Source organism: Tamandua tetradactyla, chromosome 8 (assembly GCF_023851605.1).
Source record: "Tamandua tetradactyla isolate mTamTet1 chromosome 8, mTamTet1.pri, whole genome shotgun sequence".
Taxonomy (NCBI): Eukaryota; Metazoa; Chordata; class Mammalia; order Pilosa; family Myrmecophagidae; genus Tamandua; species Tamandua tetradactyla.
The window spans coordinates 56,154,308-56,177,745 of NC_135334.1; the positions used below are offsets into that span (position 1 = coordinate 56,154,308).

Below are 23,438 nucleotides of genomic sequence, written 5' to 3' on the forward strand. Positions count from 1 at the left end.
TAAGTATTTTCCAAATGAGATCATATAACATTTGCTGTTTTGTTTTTGGCTTATTTTGCTGCACCAAATGTCCCACAGGTTCATTCACATCTTTGCATGCCTCACAACTTCGTTCCTTTTTGTAGCATCGTGTTCAACCTTATGTTTATACCATCGTTCACCAATCTACTTCTCAGTAAGTACATCTTTCAGCCACCTCTATCTACAGGTCCTCATGTATATACATTTTAAAACTATACTTCATATGGGAATATAGTAACTCATTTTTTGTGTCAATTTTTGCTTGGTCATTTATACCTGTGGGAGACAAGATTCTTGAAAGTTTACCCACGTGAATTTTCTGGCTACCTTATGACCATCCTTTTTTGGCTAGCTAGATCAGAGTCATCTGTTTGTCCAAAAGGAAAGGGTTATTATAGCAGAATGCAGAAAGAACAAAATTCAAATAATTAGGGCATGTGAAAAAAATAATTTAGGAGACATAAGTGATTCATCAGAGCCAGTTTCTACCCTCTGTTCTGTCTTATTCCCTTTCTCTCCTAAAAATACTAGGATAGAAATCCTGAGGTCTGAGGGAACAGTAGGATGCTCAGATTGGTTTGGCCATTCAAGTGTAAGAGGTTCCATGCTTCTTATCCCTAAGTCAAAGCCTGGAATCCAGGAAGACCCTAAATATCCATCACATTCCATTTCATGGGAAAAGTAGAGTAGAAATGGCTCCATAAGATATCAATACAGAAGGTCTTTATAGAATCCCTTTGAAGTTTCTGTGGCTCCAGTGTAGTCTGGAGGTAGCCACATGCTTCTTATGTATTGGAGATGGGAGCAGAAGCAGCTGAGAAGGCAGTGGGTCTGGAGAGGTCTTCAAGGAGCAGGAGGATCTCACAATGACCTTAGTGACTGTGCTGGTTTGAAAGGAAGTATGCCCCCTAAGAAAAGCCATGTTTTAATATAAATCCCATTTCATAAAGGTAGAATAATCTCTATTCAATACTGTATGTTTGAAACTGGAATGAGATTATCTCCCTGGATGATGTGATTTAGTCAAGAGTGGTTGTTAAACTGGATTAGGGGATGACATGTCTCCACCCATTTGAGTGGGTCTTAATTAGTTTCTGAAGTCCTACAAAAGGAGAATGAGAGATTCGGAGAGAGCAGAGAATGCTGCAGCACCACGAAGCAGAGAGTCCACCAGCCAGCGACCTTTGGAGATGAAGAAGGAAAACGCCTCCCGGGGAGCTTCATGAAACAGGAAGCCAGGAGAGAAAGCTAGCAGATGATGCTGTATTTGCCATGTGCCCTTCCAGCTGAGAGAGGAGCCCTGACCGTGTTCACCATGTGCCTTTCCAGATGAGAGAGAAACCCTGAACTTCATCGGCCTTCTTGAACCAAGGTATCTTTCCCTGGATGCCTTTGATTGGACATTACTATGGACTTGTTGTAATGGGGACATTTTCTCAGCCTTAGAACTGTAAACTAGCAACTCATTAAATCACCCCTTTTAAAAGCCATTCCGTTTCTGGTATATTGCATTCTGGCAGCTAGCAAACTAGAACAGTGACCAAAAATGGAAGGTCACATAGGAATGAAGTTGTTTCATAGATGCCAGTGTAGACAGAGGACCACAGCTGAAATGCCTCACTCCACCATACATTGACATTGTATAAATTCATACACTGCACTTTCAACCAAAGAGATGAGGGGAAGACTTCGAACTGAGTGAAACTTCATTTTTCCAACTAACCAGAAAGAGAATTTAAACAAACGAATTCTCATATAGAAAAATAAGTTACATTCTTCATCACGCATATGCCTTTAATGTAGGCACATCCTGTTGTTTCCTCCTTCTGAAAAGCCTGTCTCATCCCCCTTTCTCTCTATTTTAAAAATGTCTACTCATTCTTCTAGACATAAATTAAATGATTTCTCCTCTCTGAAACTTTCTCCCAAATCTCCTAAGCATGGGCGTCTGCTCACATGGCATAAACTCCTGATACAGTACTTATCTTTATAACTATTGTTTATGTGTGTGTGTGTGTGTGTGTATGTTAGTTTGATAGGTCTGCTATTCCAAATATCAAACACTTGTTTGTTTAAATATCAGAAATTTATTGGCTCAAGTTTTCAAGATTTGAGGTCTAAAATCAAGGTACTAAAAAAAAAGAATCAAGGTACTAGTAAGGAAGTGCTTTCTCCAACATTTGTAGCATTTCAGGCAATCCTCTATCACATGGTGATCTGTCTCTTCTGAGGTCCTACTTCTGTGTCTAATTGCCTTTCCTTATAAGGATTTCAGCCACATCAGATCAAAACCCACCCTATTCAGTCTGGTCACACCTTGACTAATAGTATCTTGTATGGTCCAGTTTACAAATGGGTTCACACCCACAGGATGGGAGATTAGGACTTGAACATGGCTTTTGTGGGGTCAGATTAAATCTCCAAAGGAGTGTTTCACTAAGCTGAGAACTTGTGAAGAGATGAGGATTTGTCTTCTATCCTTTGTTTCTTAGAACTCAGCACTGAACTTTGGTACCTTGAGGACCTCAATACTTATTTGCTGAGTAAATTAATAAACACAGCGGTAACCTGAGATCTTACCAAAGTGGAACAACATAAGAGCCTAGGATGGGAAAAAGATACTGTAGAGTGAAAATCCTCTTGTTTTTTTTTTAAAGACAATTAACTTAGCTGTGTAGCATCAACCCATAAATCCATCCATAACATCAGCAATTATCATGGGAAAATTAATTAGAACATATGTCCTCCTTACCTCTCCATTTGTTTCTACAATGTTGAACTTGTTTTCATCTCAATGGTGGTGGATTCCTGCTTTCGTACCCTGGTTTTAACCCTCTACTACATGTATTAAGATTCATTTAAATACAAGCCACAGAAATGGACTCTGACGTCTTAAGTACCGCCACCATCAGCACCTTGCATTTGTGTAAAACAACTGATGAATGCACATTTTTACAATTGTACTATTGACCACAGCCCATGGTTTGACTTAGGGTTCACTCTTTGTGTATTGTAGTTTCAAAGATTTTTAAATTTTTTATTCTGTTAGAATATATACAATCTAAAACTTTCCCTTTAATCACATTCAGATATATATTTCAGTGCTGATAATTGCATTCACAATGTTATGCAACTATCACCACCATCCATTATCAAAACATTTCTATCATTCCAAAAAGGAATCCTGTACACTTTAAACCTTAACTTCCCATCCCTATCCCCACCCCATCCCCTGGTAACCTATTCTGCATTGACTCCATGAGTTTGCATACTCTAATTGTGCCAAATCAGTGAGATCATGCAATATTTGTTTTTGTTTGTGTCTAGCTTATTTCATTTAACATGATGACTTCAAGGTTCACCTATGCTGTTACATGTAACATGCCTTCATTCATTTTTATAGCTGAATAATATTCTGTTATATAAATATCACATTACAGATATATATACACACATATATATTACATTTGATTTAACTATTCATCTGTTTATGGACACTTGGGTTACTTTACTTATTTAACAATTGTAAATCCACTATGGACATCGGTGTGCAAATATCACTTCAAAACCCTGCTTTCAATTCTTTTTGGTATATATACTTAGTAGTGAGATTGTGTGTCATATGGTGATTCTATCCTTAACTGAGGAAAGAACAAACTGTCTTTTACAGTGGCTGCACCATTTTACATTGCCACCAGCAGTGAATGAGTGTTCATATTTCTCTGCATCCTCTCCAATACTTATTTTCATTTTTTAAAAATAGACGCCATTCTAATGGATATGAAATGATATCATATCTCACTGTGGTCTTAATTTGCATTTCCCTGGTTGCTAGTAATGATAGGCATCTTTTCATATGCATTCTGGTCATTTCTACATCTTCTTTGGAGATACATTTATTTAAGTCTTCTGCTGACTTTTCAGTTGAATTGTCTTTTTGTTATTAAGTTGAAGGGTTTCTTTTTATATTCTGGATATTAAATCTATACTGGATATGTGGTTTCCAAATATTATCTCCCATTGTATAAGTTGTCATTTTATTTTCATGATGATTCCTTTGAGAAACAAAAGTTATAGACGTTGATGAGGCTCCATTTATCAATTTTTTTCTTTTGTCACTTTTGCTTTCAGTGTAAAGTTTAAGAAGCCATTATACAATGTCCTGAAGATGATTCTCTATGTTTTCTTCTAGGAGCTTGATAATTCCAGCACTTGTATTTAGGTCTTTGATCCACTTTGAGTTGATTTCTTTTTTTTCTATCAGAGTCCTTTTTTTTTTCTTTTGCAAATGGAGATCCAGTTTTCCCGGTACAGTTTGTTCAGAAATTGTTCATTTCCAATGGAGTTATCTTTGGTCCCTTGTTAAAAAGCAGTTGGCAATAAATGTGAGGGTTGGTTTCTGAACTCTCAATTTGATTTTGTTGGTTTATATGTCTGTCCTTATGCCGGTACCTTGCTATTTTGATTACTATGGCTTCATAATAAGTTTTAAGATCAAGAAGTGTGTGTGCTCCAACTTCATTTCTCTTTTTCAAAATGGCTTTAGCTATTCATGACCCCTTACCCTTCCATTTAATTTGATGATTGGGTTTTCCATTCCTACAAATAACGTCATTGGAATTTTGATTGGGATTGCACTGAGTCCATAAATTATTTTAGGTATCATTGACATCTTAATAATATTTAGTCTTCTAGCTCATGACCATGCAATTTTCTTCCATTTAATTAGGTTTACTTTGACTTCTTTTAAGCAATGTTTTGTAATTTTCTGTGTATGTCTTTACATTCTGTTTTCCCTTGATTTCTTCTTCTGATTGTTCATTGTCTGTATATAAGAACACCTTTGATTTTCGAGTATTGATCTTCTGTTTAGCCATCTAGATGATTTCATTTATTCCCTCTACAAGTTTTGTTGTGGATTCTTCAGGATTTTTTGTACATTGGATCATACCATCTGCAAAATAGAGAAAGTTTTACTTCTTCCTTCCCATTTTGGAAACCTTTAGTTTGTTTTTCTTGCAGAATTGCTCTGGCAAGATCTTCCAGTACAATGTTGAAGAACAGAGGTGACAGCAGGCATCCCACTCCTGATCCTGATGTTAGGGGGAAAACTTTCTAACCCTTCCCTAAGTAGGTTGTTAGCTGTGGGCTTTTCATATATGCCTTTTATCATGTTGAGGAAATTTCCTTCTGTTTCTAGTATTCTAAGTATTTTTATCAAGAAGAGGTGCCGGATTTTGTCATATGCTTTGTCTGCATCAATTGAGATGATCATGTGGTTGTTATCCTTCATTCTGTTAGTGCGGTATATTACATGAATAGTCTCTTAAGTTGAACCAACTTTGCATACCAAGAATAGATCCCACCTGATCATGGTATATAATTCTTTTAATATGCTGTTATATTGAGTTTGCTAGTATTTTGTTGAGGATGTTTGCATCTATGTCAATAAGAATACTTGCCTATAGTTTTCTTTTTTTGTGGTATCTTTATCTCACATTGGTATGAGGGTGATGTTGGCCTCATAATGAATTAGGGAATGTTTCTTCCTCTTCAGTTTTCTGTGAAGAGTTTGAGCAGAACTGGAATTAAGTCTTCTTAAAATGTTTAGTAGAATATTCCCCTGTGAAGCCATCTTGTCCTGGGCTTTTATTTGTTGGGAGGTTCTTGATTATTGACACAATCTCTTCAGTAATAATTGGTTTGTTCATATTTTCTAGTTCTTTTTTAGTTAATGTAGGTAGTTTGTGCATTTCTAATAATTTGTCTGTTTTATCTAGGTTATCCAATCAGTTGGCATATAGTTGTTCATAGTATCCTATTTTTTTCTCTGATTTGATAAAAATGCTAATTTAAATGCATGTCTTAAAGTTAGCATTGAATGTCAATATTTGTAACAGTTTACACCCATTACTGTTTGGGGTTGCACAAACATCAGTATGGCTAAATATCAATTTATTCTGTTTTAGTGTTAATATGTAAATTTCTGAACAGATAAAAATACTTTTTGGGGGCGGGGATTCTTTTGTTTTTGAAATAAAAACCATAAGAAAATAATCATAGTGCCAAAAGACATATTCCGTAAATGTATGAAAGTTGGAGGGGAAAGCTTCAGTTCAGGTCATATTTAGTTCTTCAAATCATTAAGGATCAAACTCTTAATCCCTACTATACAATTATTCAACTAAGCATTTTTCTATGTCCTAAGTCATTCTCTCCTGTTTGTAAAACTATGATCCTTATTGTAGTTGTAAGATTTGATTGTTTTTAGCCTGCAACATATTAACAGATTATTATTGATATGGGCTTTTCAATTTGTTCAACATTATGAGTTATAAATGGAATGAAGCACATTTCTGTCTGACAAATAGATGCACAGGTAATGCAATGTCAAACTAAGCTGGTGACAATTCAACCAATAACTGTAGCAATGAGAAAACTGACAAACTACAACCAGGGAATGTTCATCTCATATAAGCTGAAATCTGTACTTTAAGTAAAAGGATGAGTACTTGAAGTAGTGCAAATGGAATCAGGTACCAAATAAACAGATAATAAGCTTGGGTAAGAGTAGTTTTTCTTGAATTCACTATGTAATTAGAGTACGATAAAAAGGGAAAATATAGGATAGCCTCAATCATATATGAAGTTATCTTCATAGCCTGTGCCAAGGTAACACCTTCTGACCAGTTATAAAAACAATAAGTAAAATCATCTTCATGAAAATGACATCCAGTAACTCTGAATGCTGACATAGAGAGGACATTGCAGGAATAAACATTCTGTACATTCAGACTTTGGTAGATAGCTGGATCTCCTAAAACATAAACAAGGACTTATTTTTTACAAATAAAAATATTTGTTTGAATAATTTTGAAAGAAATAAAACAATTTTTGACACTTATTAGGAAACTTGGTAGTTTTAGAGAAATTCAAGTAATAATCTATACAAGCTATCAGGACAACTGGGCAATGCAAAAAGCTTTAAGTAAAGGAAATAATTTGAGTAAACAAGTAGAAGTGGCATTTAGTAAACCTAATTCCTAAAATTACCAAGTCCCTGAGATAGGATATAAGGGAACTGTTTACCAAAAATAAAAGATGGACAAATGTTAATGGAATGCAAAAATAGTCTATAAAATTTTGATAGGCGTTTTTTTTTGTTCTTTTTATTCCTAGCATGAGGATATTTAATAATATCTCTCCAAGTATAGTTAAGAACAGACAGCTAACATCTAGAGCTGCTTTGTTTGATGTAACTGGTACTGAAAAGGGCAATTCTTTGAAGAGAGTGAAGTCATATTTTTAGTTAGACTTCAGAAGGTCTGTTGAAATACTTATGATAAACACTGCTTCACTTTATTTTCCATCCCACGCTTTCTCCAGCAGGTCTTTCTTGGCTGCTTATCTAATTCCTTTTTTATTTTTGTCTTACTGCCTTCAGTTATCTCACTTTTTGTTTCCTTGCATTTCATTTTGCCATATCAAATGCTATGTGAGTAAGCTCCGAGTCATTTGCACAAATGTGGGACAAAATAGGCACATTTCCTCTAGCAGCACCTTCCTCTGCAGACAGGGACCGAGCGGCTCCTGGTCACGCTCAGCATCACTCCCTAACAGCAGGGTCTTGCCTGACCCTAGGTGACTGTCCATGGTATCTTCTTACAGCCCTTTTTATTTCATCAGGATTGGTAGTAATGTCCCTGTGCTGGTTTGAAAGGATTTATGAACCCTAGAAAAGCCATGCCTTAATCCTAATTCAATCTCGTGGGAGCAACCATTTCTTTTAAACCCTATTCAGCACTACACATTGGAAACTTGATTAGATTAACTCCACAGAAGTATGACTCACCCAATTGTGGGTATTAACTTTTAAATAGAGGAGGAGGTCAACTCCACCCATTCCACGTGGGTGTTGATTAGTTTACTGGAATCCTTTAAAAGATGAAAACATTTTGGAGAAAGCTTCAGAATGACAAGAGAACCAGAGTCCACTAGCCAGCAGCAACCTTTGGAGATAAAGAAGGAAAATGCCCCTAGGGAAGCTTCATGAAGCAAGAGGCCTGGAGAGGAAACCAGCATTTCACCATGTGCCCTTCCATGTGAGAGAGAAACCCTGAACTTCATCGGCCTTTCTTGAGTGAAGGTAACTTCTTGTTGGTGCCCATTTGGACATTGTTATAGACTTGTTTTAATTGGGACGTTTTTTCAGCCTTAGAACTGTAAACTAGCGATTTATTAAATCTCCCTTTTTAAAAGCCGTTCTAGTTCTGGTATGTTGCATTCTGGCAGGTAGCAAACTAGAACAGTCCCCCTTTCCATTTCTTATTATAATTATCTATATCCTCTGTGCCAGTTTGAAAATATTATGTACCCAGAAAAGCCATGTTTTAATCCTGATTCCATCTTGTGGAGGCAGTCATTTCTTTTAATCCTGATTCAATAATATGGGTTGGAGTCTTTTGATTAGATTGTCTCCATGGAGATGTGACTCAACCAATTGTGGGTATTAACTTTTGATTAGATGGAGATGTGACTCCATCGATTCCAGGTGGGTCTTGATTTGTTTATTGGAATCCTTTAAGAGAGAAAACATTTTGGAGAAACCTCAGAAACAACAGAAATGAGAGAAATGACAGAAGTCTCAGAACTGACAGAAGCTTCACAGCAGAGCTGACACAGACACAGACACTTGGAGAACAGAGACATGGATGTTTGAAGATGCTTGGAGCTCAGTAGATGTCACCATGAGATGTTAAGCAAGTCAGTACCTGGAGAGACAGATGCCAGCCATGTAACTTCCCAGTTGAAAAAGTTGTTCCTGACCCATGGACCTTCCTTGAATTAAGGTAACCTCTTGTTGGTGCCTTAATTTTGGCATTTTAATTGCCTTAGGACTATAAGCTTGTTACTTATTAAATTCCCCTTTGTAAAAGCCATTTCAGTTCTGGTATATTGCATTCTGGCAACTTGCAGACTAACACATCTCCTTCTTTTTTTTCTTCATCACCAAGCTAAAGTTTATTAATCTTATTGATACTTTCAAAGAACTAACTTTTGGTTTTGTTGATTTTCTCATTGTTTTTGTTTTGTTTTGTTTTCTATTTTATTCATCTCTGTGTAATCCTGGTATTTCCTTTTTTCTCTTTGCTATGAATTTAGTTTTCTCTTCTTTTTCTAATTCTTTCAGTTTTTAGGTTAGGTCTCTGATTTGAAGATTTTCTTCTTCTTTAGTGTAAATATTTAGAGCTATAAATTTCCCTTAGAGCATTGCTTATGCTGCACCCCATAAATTTTAGTGTTTTGCATTTTCATTTTCATTCTGCTCAAGATATTTCCTAAATTTGTTTTTGACTTCCTCCTTAGCCCATTGGTTGTTTAATTTCCACATTTGTAAATTTTCCATTTCTCCCTGTTATAATGTCTATCTCCATTCCACTGTGGTTGGAGAACATACATTGATGATTGCAATGTTTTTTAATTTAGTGAGACTCATTTTGTGACCTGGAGAATGATCCATATGCACTTAAGGAAAATGCATATTCTGTGTTTTTGTATTTTGGTGATGTTCTATATATGGCTGTTAGGTCTAGTTGGTTGAATAAAATCTAAGTCTTGTATTTCCTTATTGATCTTACTATATGTTCTATCAATTATTGAGAGTGGTATATTGAAGTCTGCTACTATTGGCGTAAACCACTGATTTCTCCTTTTAAATCTTTTAGCATTTTGCTGCATGTATTTTGGGGCTCTACTGTTAGGTGTGTATATTTTTATAATTGTTTACATTTCCTTGTTGAAATTTCCCTTTTATCAGTATATAATGACCATCTCTGTACCTCATAACTGTTTTTCACTTCAGACTATTTTATCTGATATTCATATAACTACCTCAGATCTCTTTTGGTTCCTACTTGCATGGCATAAATTTTTCCATCCTTTTACTTTCAACCTACTTATATCTTTGAATTTAAGGTGAGTCTCTTGCAGACACCATATAGTTGGTCTGTATTTTTTTTTACCCATTCTGCCAGTATCTCCCTTTTGTCTGGAGAGTTCAATCCATTTACATTTAAAGTCACTACTGATGATATGGGAGTTTCTTCTGCCATTTTGCTTTTTAGTCATTGTAAGTCTCATACCTATTTTGTCCCTCATTTTTGTTAATGCCTACATTTATATTTATTTGATTTTCTGTATTGAACTATATTAAGTGCCTTTTCATTACTGTCTGAACATATTTTTTATCTATTTTCCTTGTGGTTTCCATGGGGTTCGAATTTAACAACCCTAAATATACAACAGCCATATTTGCTTTGATACCAACTTAATATCATTTGCATGTGCATTTAGTTATCACTTTTATCTTTGTATAATGTGTGTTCAAAGATACTGATTAATCTTTACTTTTTAAACGTTTGTAATTTAGTACAGTTGGAAGTAAGTGGAACTGCATATCAAACAATATGCTACAATAATACTTGCATTTATGATTACCAAATTGTTAACTTTACCATATGTCTTTATTTTTTTATGCCCAAAAAGAATGCAGTGTGCAGAATTTTCCCTTTCTTTCTGGGTCTCTGTCTTGTCCTGGGCTTTGGCTTTTTAGCTGCTTTGGTGTTCCCCAGTTAGCAGAACTATGTCTATCCCTTCTGTTTCTCAGAAGATAGATCTTCCTCTCCCAGGTGTTTGATGCTGGCTTTGCCCCAGACCATCAGCCTCTCTTGTTTCTTATATTTCTTTTGTTGTCCTAAGCTGCTTTTGCCTGGAAGGCAAATTCTGGGAGGAGGGTCATGCTGGGGAGGACTTTCCCAGGTCAGTCTTTCCCTGCCAAAACAGGGAGGGTTGAAACAATGGCTGCCACTGCTTCTGTCTGGACAAGCTGAAACAATGGCTGCCTAACAGCTGGGTCCTCAGTGATCTGAACGTGCTAATCAAAAGCCACGATCGCTGACCAGCTGCACTCACCCCTGTTCTTGAGGAGTGGAATTTTTATGTCCCTTTCTGTCACCAGTGGGCTAGGTAGGGGCTGGACCCCAAGGCAGCCTGCTATCAAAGTGGAGGATGGGGGCTAGTAGTCATCACAAAGAGAGCATTTACTCTTCTTTGTCATAATGTAGCAGCCTCTTCCACCGTCTCTTCCCGAGATGCTATACAGTGTTATTCTGGCCTCCAGAGTTTCAAAGTAGTTGTTTCAGACAGTTCCTGCCTGTTTAATAGTTGTTTTGGTAAAAGAACTGAGTCCTAGAGCTCCCTACTCTGTCATCTTTCCATATTCCTCCCACCCATTTGTTTTTGCTCAAGATTTAAAATCTTGGATAGGAGTGCTGATTAGATAATTTAGAACATTGCCTGGGCATTAGCTTCTAGGAGAAGGACAGTATCTGGCCATTCAGGTTCCACAGCAAGTCAGAGACACCACCAAAATGGGGTGTACATTACCTCTGATTCCATCCTCATTTGGTAACTTAAATCTCCCCTTTTCAGATTTCCTAGATCTTGACTTCTGTGAATAGATATGGCTTTGTTCATTCCATTGATTTTAGGGCTCTCTGTGACTTAGGTGAACCAATTTTCGGGTTCCTATTCCAGTTTTCTCATCTCCTGGATCTCCAATGTCTGACTAGTCCCCAAGTTCCTTAACTTTAAAGGAACATAGGAGAAAAAACACAACTAGCTCAGTGGAATCAGCCTTTTCATTTGCAAAATGACAGAGTTCAATATTTAGAAAATTTGAATCTGGAAATGACCACACCAGAATCATCTAGAGGACATGCTTGACAGACAGTTTCCTGGGCATCCCTCTAAGTCAGAATCTGTGAGTGGGGACTTGGGGGTGGGTCTTTGAACTTCAGCCATCCACAGATAATTCTGACTTTCAAGCAAATTTGAAATCTGCTCCTGCAGAAGTTTTTCTTCCAGTCTAAAAATATATGATAAATGATGATACAGTTGAGAATCGGATTTTAGGCACCGATGCCAGCAGAGAAGTCTGTTTTGAGTCAGTAGGTCTTTCATTGCCCCTCAAATCTTAATGTTTATATTCCCACTTTATGTCAGCCTTGGGTGAGGTAAGGTGATCACAAGGGTGATTCTCATTAAAGTTTGAGCAAGCATGTGTGATGTGATTTTCCCGTGCTCCTACATCAGGCACCGCTCATGGTGAGAAAAACCATCAGAAAAAGAAGAAATTATTTACTAGGAGAAATTTCATTGCATCCAGTACCTAGCAAGGTCAGGTCATGCACTATTTTCTTGGCAAGGAAACTAAAGGCCTCAGGGCAGGGATTCAGGGCTGTCAGTCTCACCATCAGACACCCAGCCAGACAAGGAGCAAGTGAGAGGCGGAGGTAATCTGGCATTCTAGTCAGGGGTGATGCTGAAAGCAGGGCTCTTCTTTCTGCTGACAGGTACGGGGAGCTGTGTGTCTCTCAGGGTTTGAACTAGACCTTTATTCCCACAGTGAAATAGAAGGAAAGAGCAGGGCAAACTTGAGAGCATATCACCCAACCTGTACTAATATTCTTTAGTTGGCCTCAATGAGCTTCAGTAATTAAAAAAAATTTTTTGATATCGTCCCTGTTCATCTCACAACTTTTCATGATAGCGGTGGTTTAATGGAAATGCTTGGAATCAGAAACGTCCATTCTTTTTACTCACTCATTTATTCCAAAAGCATTTGCTGTGTACTTACTAGATGCTCTGTGCTTGAGATATGAAAATGAAGGGCACAGATTCTTTCCTCAGAATGCAATAGGGAAAAGAATTAAATAAAGAGATGAATTCAATAAAGTAGTCCCATTTTATTTCATTGCACCTCATGTGGAGACATGCCTACTGATTTTTCAAGACAGACAACTTTCATTTCCTGACTAGAGAGAAAAGAAAGTATTTTACCTAGCTCCAAGCAGATAAAATCCAGATAAGGACTGTAATTAGCCTAGGTCAAGTATCCATCCCTGAAGCAATGTTGCACCAATTTGGGGCCATTAGGTCATTTCTATGCTTAGACTGGAGACAGGGAATTTACTCAAAAGACAAGGGGTAAAGAGTGTCTGAAGTTGCTATTCTCAGCGAATAACTAATTGTTTACTAATAGAATTCTCCATCTAAAACTTCTAAGTGTTTTTCAGGGCAAGAATCTGTCTTGTGTAGCTCTAGGTTCAGCACAGCAGCTATCACAGAGCCAAACACATGCCAAAACCTGCTGAACTGAATCAAATTAAGTGATCAGCAGGTGCTTATTCACAAAGTAAGTAGTAACTATTCTTCCAGGGAGCAAGGAATCTTTCTTTGTGTTGCGGATGGGCAGACATATATCAGTTCAACATTGTATTTACTCTCTTGGTTTGCTATCCTGTGGAATTGTCTAGCAATATTTTATGTACACCTATTCCAAAGAACTAAGGGAAAACAGCACTTGTATTTTCCCAGTCATCATGCTAGTGTGTCTGAGTAGAGATAGCTGATAAGTGTTTTTTTTTACCCATTCTTTAGATAAGGTAAAGTTTAGGCAGCAGACCTGACTGAGGCCACGTAACAATTCATGGCACGACTGATATGAGAAGTGAACCTCCACGTGATATTGATTTAGCTCTTTTCACAATCAAGTGTATGATTCTTTAAGATCTACTTAAACTTTTGAGTCTATAACTCTTTTAGATCTATTTAGATCTATCTTTCTAAATTCTATCTTAGTTCTATCTAAGTTTTATCTACCTTTTAGAAGGACCAAAAGATGACTCAAGTCAATTTTAGCCATAGAAGTTGAAAATTATAAGAAAGTCTTCTTTTCTTTCCACTCCTTCCTTAATATCTTGGCGTTAAGTTTTATGTGTATGTGTATTTTACAATTAAAGTAATTGCTGCAAATTCTTGAAAGTCCCATGATTATGAATTTTGTGTGTGTGTGAATGTGGATATGTGAAGGTCAAAGTATTTTATCTGACTATAACTCTGGATTCATAATTGAAGAGAGACCAATCACTATTACAGTAATCCTGTATTTGTTCAAAAAGTGAAGTACTTAGTTGTAGATCTAACAAAACATGTATAGGATTTATATGCTGGAAAGCACAACCATACTGATGAAGGAAATCAAAGATTAAATAAGTGGCAAGACATAAAGCACTTACAGACTGAAAGATTCAACACAGTAAAGATATCAATTCTCCCCAAATTGTTACAGACAACAATGAGAAAAAAAACAAAAGCAAAAACAAAAACCTCAACCTAAATTTCACACCTTATACAAAAATTCACTCAAAATGTATCACAGACTTAAATATAAAATGTAAAAGTATAAATCTTTTAGAAAAAAACATAGTAGAAAGCTAGAGAAAGAGTTCTTAGACTTGACACCAAAAGCACGATCCATGTAAGGAAAAAAATTGATGAATTGGACTTCACTAAAGCTGAAGTCTTTTGCTCTGCGAAAAGATCCTGTTAAGAAGATGAAAAGACAAACTACAGAAGAGAATATATTTTCAATCTAAATATTTAAAAGAGAACTAGTGTCTAGATTATATAAAGAAATCACACTCTCAACAGTAAGAGAAAAAAACCAAGGGGAAAAATACAATTCTATTTGAATAAGATGTATAGATGGCAAATAAGCATATGAAAAGATGAAGTGTCATTAGCCATTTGGGAAATGCAAATTAAAACCACAATGAGATATCACTATACCCTTAGGAGAACAAAAAAATAAATAAAAATAGTAACAACAATAAATGTGGATAAGAAGGTGGAGAAATAATGTCACTCATATATGGAATGCAAAATGGTACAGCCACTCTGGAAAGCAGCTCGATAACTTCTTAAAAAACTAAACACACATTACAGTATGAGTAGCAATTGCACTCCTGAGAATTCATCCCAGAGGAGTGATGTCTTGTGTTCTTGTAAAATTTTACAAACCTTTATTCATGACATCCCACCAAATGGAAACAACACAGCTGTCATTCAATGGCTGAATGGTTTAATCAAATGTGAAACATCCACATGCAGCAATAAAAGGGAAGAACTAGTGTTACCTGCAACAATCTGGATGAATCTCTAGAATATCAGGCTGAATGAAAAAAAAATCCAATCCCAGTGATTATGTATTGTACGATTACAAAATTGTAGAAATGAGAGCCAAATTAGTGGTTGCTAGGGGCATGCTGGGGTGAGGATGGGGAGGGAAGTAGGTGTGGCATTAAAATGACAACATAAGGGGCACTTGTAGTGATGGAACGGTTCTGTAATTTGACTGTATCGATGCCAATATCACGGTTGTGAAGGGTGTCATTGGAGGATAGTGGGTAAAGTGTGCACTGAAGCTCTCTGTACTCTTTCTTACACTCTCTTTTTTGACTCTACAGCTATTTCAAAGTTAAAACTTTAATAATAATAATACTAACAACAATAATAGCAATAATGACAATAATATCTCACTACGGCCATTTTTTTCCTTCTAAGAAGTAACAAAATTAAATCTCAGGGCAGAAAGATATTTCCACAGAAGTTGGGTGAGAAAAGCCAAGTCCTTCTGAAGGCATGGTCTGGAATTAGACATGGAAGAGGGGTAAGGAGAGACAATTTGTTGAAAATAATGAAGACTTTTCCCTTTTCAGGAGAATCCCAGGAGAGAGGAGTAAAGAGATCAGAAAAGGAAGAAAAAGGGAGAGGAAGTGTGAAGGTTTAAAAGCAGAATGCTAGAAGCATATTGGAAGAGACTTGAGGAAGAAATAAATCCAGAGACTCCACTTCCAAGTGGATGCAATGATTGAGGAGCTGTTAAGAAAAAAGGATATCTAAAATTCAGTTTTTAATTGTTTATTACAAAACAACCCTTTATTTCTCTAAAGCTTCAATAACAATTTTTTGTTAATAGTCCTTTGGGATTTTAAAAGACAAATGGTCACATTCCATATTTGGGTTGATGCACGACAAAGGAAAAAGTCTTCCTAAGGTGAGACTTCAGAGAAAATCAGAATTCAGTACAAATAGAAAACCTGAATTATAGGTGATCAGGAATATAAGGCCTTGGAGTTATGCAAAAAGTTTAAAGTCCCTTGATATCAGTCCTACAGCATCTAAGATAGGTATTAAAGCCCTAAACCCTGTCCACACCATTTTATTTAAATAACAACAACAAAAAACACTAAAAAAATTGTCCCCAGAAGACAGAGGGACAGACATTGGGGTTATACACCTATAATTTTAGTTTCATCTGAAACTAAATTTTAGTTTCATTGGTCAGGTCCTTTAGGGTTACAAGCGTGATATGTATGTCAAATACCAAGGTAGAGTTTCTCAGCTCCAAGCCCAGTCTTTTACACTTGTAGTGTTTTGGTTTCTGGGATGCAGGAAACCACATTCATATTTGCCAGCTCCTTGTGCAGTTATAACAATAGAGAGTTTTATAGAGGAAGAGAAGAGAAAGGGAGAAAGGACTTGCCATTTTTGTGTGCTTGCTTTCCTGTCAACCTTATCCTAGCAAGGGCTCCTTACCTTAGCAGCAGGAGACTGCTTCCAGTCCTGTTTTTCAGCATGCTGAGAGCAAACTTCATCATGTCTCACCAGACATAACTTTACCAGCCAGGCTGCACCCTCTCCTTGGTGGTCTGCATCTCAGTTCCAGGTGATTTCTTCCTCAAGTTTCTAAGTTCTGATGACTCCAGCGGCTTTCCATTGTTCCTCCATCCTCAGAGGAGATAACTTTTTCCCATAATTACTATCTTAGTCTTACCTCAACGTTCCCTTTTCATCTTTTCAGTTCTCCAATATCTTTTTAGCCAAACTCTTATAATAAATTCTTTTGGTTGAAATACCTTGTATATTTTCTTTATTTCTTGACCAGACCTATACTATATCCATTTTACCCAAATGTGGACTATTTTATAAGAACACATGTGAACAAGGAGTAGCCTTGGAAGATGTGCAGACTGGATGTCTCACTTCTTTTGAGAATGAAATGGACAGCAGGTATTATCAGAACTAGGAACTAATTCTTCATTGAACAGGAGAACCAGCCACAATCAGCAAGCTTTTCTATTTTCATAAATTATATTTTCCCAGAGAATGAATTTACTTGGATCAGCTTTCTAGATCTAGGTATAAAATAACACTATTGGGTGGTTTCTCACCAAGCCACATATGAGGTTAACATCTAGTTCACTTATTTGTGTTCTAATCCACTCTGTTACTGGTACACAGCGGAATTTATTTCATTGACAAATTTACAGTGATCACAGAAAATGGGATAAGAGTTGAGGAGACCTAAGTTAAGGCTCCAACATTTTTGTAAAAGATGCTTGTGTAGGCAGTAACTAGATTCTTAGCATTTCATGGATTTTCCTCTTCAATGGCTGCAGTGTTTCTTCTAAGCACATAGGCATGCTAACTGCAATTGAGATTTCAGTTTAATTTAAAAGGTGTCTGCAGAAAGGCTGAATATATTCCTGTGCTTTACTGGGTGGTTCACAAGAGTATCAGAATTAATTAATCCAGGTGTTGAAAGGTTATTGACTATTTAAGAATGGATTTATAGGCACAAGAATGTGATACAGCTCCGATGGCCACCATTTTCTTTCTTTCTTAGCAGTTAGCTGAGAAGTTGCTGTGAAGAAGCAGCAACAGCCACTGTAGTGTAGCGATGGCAGATTTTCAACCATGCTTCCTCCTTCCTTGGGTTCAATGGGTGGTGGCGACGGCAGAGGAGTTCACGGGCTTTCAAAAATGCCCTGCAGAGAGCCCGGCAGATGGCAGCAAAATTGGAGGTGATGCTGGAATATCACTGAATTCAAATGACTATGGTTATGGGGGACAAAAAAAAAAAACTTTGGAAGACAGAAATCAACCAGATGCTAAGAAAGTTGCTCCTCAAAATTACTCTTTTGAACAACAATTACCACTCATGCATCAGCAGCAAAGATCTGTGATGACTGAAGAATGCAAAGTTCCAGATGGAATGGTTAGATTCATAATTGGCAGAGGAGGTGAACAGATCTCAGGCATACCACAGGAATCCAGATGCAAACTACAGATAGCTCCTGACAGTGGGGAGGCTTCCAGGAAGGTCTTGTATGTTAACTGGAACAGTTTGCTGAGTCTGTCCAATCAGCAAAACCATTACTGGACCAGACTGTTGAAAAAGGAAGACCAGCTCCTGGCTTCCATCATGGAGATGGATCAGGAGATGTGGTTCAAGAAATCATGATTCTAGCTAGCAAGGTCAGATTAGTTATTGGAAAAGGAGAGACTATTAATTTCAGGTGCAAACTGGAGTTTTAAGATGGTTATGACTCATGATATCCTCAGCACACTGGTGCTGGTAAACGTCTTAGGATTACAGGAGACCCAAGAGTTACTTGGTGATCAAAGTGGTTTCAGAGTAGTGCAGAATGAGTTTGAGTCAAGAATAGGAGGAAACAAAGGAGTAAATGTCCCTATCCCAAAATTTGCTGTTGGCATTATAATAGGAAGAAATAGATGATCAAAAAAAAAAAAAAGACAAAATGATGCTGGTGTTAAAATTCAGTTTAAACCAAAGGATAGAATAGCACAAACACCAGGACTTCAAGAGCAATGTCAACATGTTGCAGAAATTATTATAGACCTACTTCGAAGTGTTCAGGCTTGTGATCTTGGTGGACCTGGACCTGGTGGTCGAGGTAGAGGTCAAGGCAACCGGAACATGGGGCCATCTGGTGGACTATAGGAGTTTAATTTTATTGTTTCAACTGCAAAAACTGGAATAATAATAGGAAAAGGAGATAAAATCACAAAAAAGCATAAGCCAACAGTGTGGTATAAGAATACAATTTCAGAAAAATCCTCCCCCAATGCAGATCCTAACATGAAATTATTTACAACTTGTGGCACTCCACAGCAAATAGATTATGCTTGGCAACTCATAAAAGAGAAGATGGTGACCCAGTAAATCACCATCTTTAGGGCTACTTATACCCCATGGGCCCCATGGTATCCAAGGACCCCAGGGCCTGGAGCTCCAATGGGACCATATAATCCTGTACCTTGTAATCCAGGACCACTGGCCCTGTTCCTCATGGTCGTCCAGCCCCATATGCTCCCCAGGGATGGGGAAATGCCTATCTACACTGGCGGCAAGAGGCACCTCCTTATCCAGCTAAGGTAGGAGTGGATCCAAATTTGGCAGCTTGGGCTGCTTATTATGCTCACTATTACCAGCAGCAAGCACAGCCACCACTTGCAGCTCTTACCAGTACATGAACTACAACCCAAACTAATGGACAAGGAGATCAGCAATATCCAGCTCCAGCTGGACAAGTTGATTATACCAAGGCTTGGGGAGAGTACTACAAGAAAGTGGGTCAAGCAGTTTCTGCTCCCACTGGGGCTCCACCAGGTAGTCCTAGTCAGATTATAGTGCAGCCTGGGCCAAGTATTACAGATAGCAAGCAGCCTGCTATGCCCAGACAAGTCCACAGGGAATGCCACAGCATCCTCCAGCATCTCAGGGCCAATGATAAGGAGTAGACAATACAGTATTCACTTCATTGTATGGGGGGAAGAAAAACTTTGTTAAACATATGGATGTAGATGACTTACATGAATTTTTGTTTTTTTGTTTAAAAATTAGTGGGTTTTGGAAAATGTACCAAATATCTATCACTACTGATAGGAGTTAATGTTTCTGCGTAGAAATGAAAATTGGTTTTGTTTTTAATATTTGGTGTAGATGTACATATTCCAGAAAATGTACTTGTAACTATTATGTGGTCAATGCTTTGTGATATAAATGTATTTTCGTTGTAAAAAAAGAAAGTGAATGGGTTTATATGGGGAGTAGAGAAGCTTCTTTGTGGAAGGCGTTATTTCAGGTAATTTTTCCTGAACTGGAAAATTCCAATCATGATAAAACGTCCTCTCCTCTCACTGATGTATTAGCTTAAGCCAAAAGGAAATTTGTTGCTTCTCGTAAACTGAAAAATCCAGCATTAGTTCCTTTATAAGTATAGCCAGATTCAGGGTTTATGCAATGTTAGCAGGACCTATCTTTTGGTTCTGTTTCCTCAGAGCTAGTTCAGTTCTCAGTTCTGCACTGACTCCATGTGCACATCATATCCAGCTGCTTGAAGAGTCCGCTCTTCTGAAAACTCAAAGTTGTGTCTTCTTAGCTCTGCAGGACCTGCATTGAGATATGTGACCATTTTCAAACTGGTCTACAGTAAGGAGGATGGAATGTCCCACATATTCCATCCCTGTGTCCTGCGAGTGGAATCAACTTTCATTGAAAAATACGGGATGAAAGGATGTCTCTCCCAAAGGGAAACTGCAGTCCCATTGCCATAAGAATGAGTAGTGGATTTTGGGCAACAACGACAAATACCACTATATTTTACTTCTATAACAAAATTCTGCTGAAGCATGACTGTTAAGTACTGTTTTCCCCCCACATCTCTGTGTCTGCTTCTCTGCTTTTAAAATGCCCAGCAGCTACCTGGTTGATCTGGAGCTTGAGTTGGCTTCTTTCTTGTTACAGTTACCGAAGATTCGTCTTTGTACTAAGAAGCAGCTCTGTACGTGATTTTGTGGGTGATGGACAGCAGTCTGTGCAGTTGTCTGTTTAAGGGCACTGATAGGGCTCTTGAGGAAATACAATTTGGCAGATTTTAAAGTCTGTGTACTCATAATTGCAACCGAGATGGCTTTGATTCCAAATTAAGAAAATAAAAATACAATAAAATGACCTATCCCTTGGTCCCCTTGCTGCTGATCTTGGAATTAGGAATGCCCAATTTAGAAGATTTGAGCAACCAATGCAGTTTGAAGCCTGAGGCTCAGCTGTCCCTAAAGTGAAACTAGATGAGGCAGGCAGTTCTCACCTACACACTGGACAAATGACTGTAACCCTGATTACACAGAGGGTATGAGGAGAGGAAGATTTAAATCTATCACAGGGAGAGCAGGCCCTGGAAAAATTGGTTTGCTTGAGTTTTCATGGTAGGTTATTGATACCAGGATCCAAGTGAGAGGTATCTTATTAGAGCAACTGAAGGGCAATCCTAAGACACTTGCCAAGATGGAGGAAGGAAGTAACTCAGCAGTCTGAGCTACCCTACCCCAGACAGGGTAGAAACTTCCTGCCCAAGCCTCTAAGTTGCCTTCCTGCTAGGTTTTAACTCTTCTCTTTCTTCTAATTTCATCAAACTCTATTCCCAAGAACTCTCGCTTATTGCTTTTCAGCCCATATTCCTTCCTTAGCAAATTTGCCTTAAGACAATAGCTGATAGACCAGGTTGGATAGCTGACCCAAACTTAGGAGTCTGGAATTGGGACACTGAGAAACCGGGCAATCTAGCCATATGGAGCAGAACGGAAAGGTCATGTAGACACAGACTTCTTTGGGTGTGTGGGGGACACATTAGTTTGTTTTCATTTGAGAAATTTTGGGTTTACAGAGCAATCATGCATAAAATTTAGGATTCCCAAATACCATCCTATTATTAATACCTGGCATTGGTGTGGTACATTTTTTATAATTAATGAAAACACTTTTTTTATAGTTGTACTATTAACTATTCACCATGGTTTAAATTAGGGTTCATTGCTTATAACATGCAGTTCCATGGATTTTTAAAAAAATTTTATTTTTTCCCATATATACAACCTAACATTTCCCCTTTCAACCACATTTGGATATGTATTTCAGTGCTGTTAATTGCATTCACAATGTTGAGAACAAATGGCTTCTTGATGATCCATAATAAAGCTTAAAGCTGGCACCACTTGCCCTACTGCACATCCTGTACATTGTCCAAATGTCCCTCCTCTCCTCCTTTACTTGCATGTCCATTCTGTTTACAGCAATTGGAAGTGCTTCATCTTAAACCAGGGAACACATATGTACTTCATTTTGTTCTTGTTCAAGAGTTTAAAACATAGTGTGTAGGCAAGAATTATAGAGGCGTTTTGTGTACTAGCTAAGGAAAAGGTTACAGATGTCAAAAGTTCTTAATATACTTGTTAATTTACCACATACATTCCCTCTGAATCATAAAAGCTAACAGAAGGGACTGATAATATGGGTAATCCAAATATAAATTTTGTTTGGCTTTGGAAATTCTTCTGTTCTGACATTTGAATATTGGTGTGCCTGGTGTCCAGGGACTTTACCACCTGGTAGCAGCCACGTGGTACCCGGTGGCCCACAGCCTCCAAAAGAGCAAGTGAGCTGTCACTCCTGCCTCCTGTGAAATGGCCCCCTACTCTGAATTCCCACCTACAGACGAGAAGACACATCTCCCAAACCAGTAGAGATTACAAGCCTGCGTGGAGCTGCCTACTCCCTCTCATCTTATATGGCACTCTTTCTCACCCATGCTTATAATCAGGGTAGCAGATATAATCAACCATCCTCAAATAGAAATAGAAAATACAAACTATCTTTCATCTTCCCTCTTTCTCTAATAACATATATTAAATATACATTAAATTCCCTTTGGAGACGAGGCTGCTTTGAATATGGTCCCTGTTGCTACACATTTTGCTGTGTTTATTATCCTCATGATGGTTTTAAAAATTGAAAATAATTCAAATTAAGATTGCACATAAAATAATTTGCCAAATGCTTATTTGAATACAATTTATATAACCTAAAATTCAACTCCCATTAAGATTGACTTAAATGTTTATGTTGTATGCACACCAAGAATAAATGTGGAGCCTTTAATGAAATATAATTGTCAAGTGAAAATATAAGGAAGCCTCTTTTAAGTACCACAAACACACACCTTTTTTGAATGTCTGTTTGTTCTAGGACCTTAAAATTTAATTCAAGAAAAAATATAGGTCCCATGAAACGTTTACAAGTTTCGTAAACGTAAAATCTATTTTCCCTAATAAACTATACTTTAGGCAAAACCCCCCCATGCTTCTAAAATAACACTAAAAGGGGCATTTGATTATACAAGAGCAATTAAAAGTTAACTATTTATTTGAATTATAAGTTTAAGTTCCAGCTGCAAAATTGATAATACAGATTTTAAAACAGATCATGAAAAGCATGTACAAAAAAGTATTGGCACAAAGGACAAAATATGAATTTTTTGACATGTATATTGTTAAGAGAAAAAGCAGGTTACATAGTGCATGTGGCATTATTTCTTTTACAAACTAAATAATCAACTAAATGAAACACAAGTAAGTAAATAATTTAAAAATTTGTACAATTGTAGAGTAAAAGTCTGGAAGAAAGACCGTCGCTTTGTGGTTATCTCCACAAAGATTGGGTGGGTAAGAATAGAGGAGACCTCATTTTTTATCCTACGTCATTAAAAAAATGGAAAAAGGAGTAATTTTTTATATTATTTATATGTTATACACTTTTAATTTTCATATTAAAGAACTTAGAAATATATAACCTCCATTTTACTATTTTTGCA

General features: G+C 37.2%; 2 pseudogenes; one reads left to right on the forward strand and one right to left on the reverse strand.

Annotated features, from left to right (window-relative positions):
- Positions 1-6,303: 6,303 nt before the first annotated feature.
- LOC143643414 (putative G-protein coupled receptor 160) lies at positions 6,304-7,322 on the reverse strand (annotated as a pseudogene).
- Positions 7,323-15,949: 8,627 nt separating this feature from the next.
- On the forward strand, positions 15,950-19,520 carry LOC143645106 (far upstream element-binding protein 1 pseudogene; annotated as a pseudogene).
- The last annotated feature ends 3,918 nt before the right edge of the window (positions 19,521-23,438 follow it).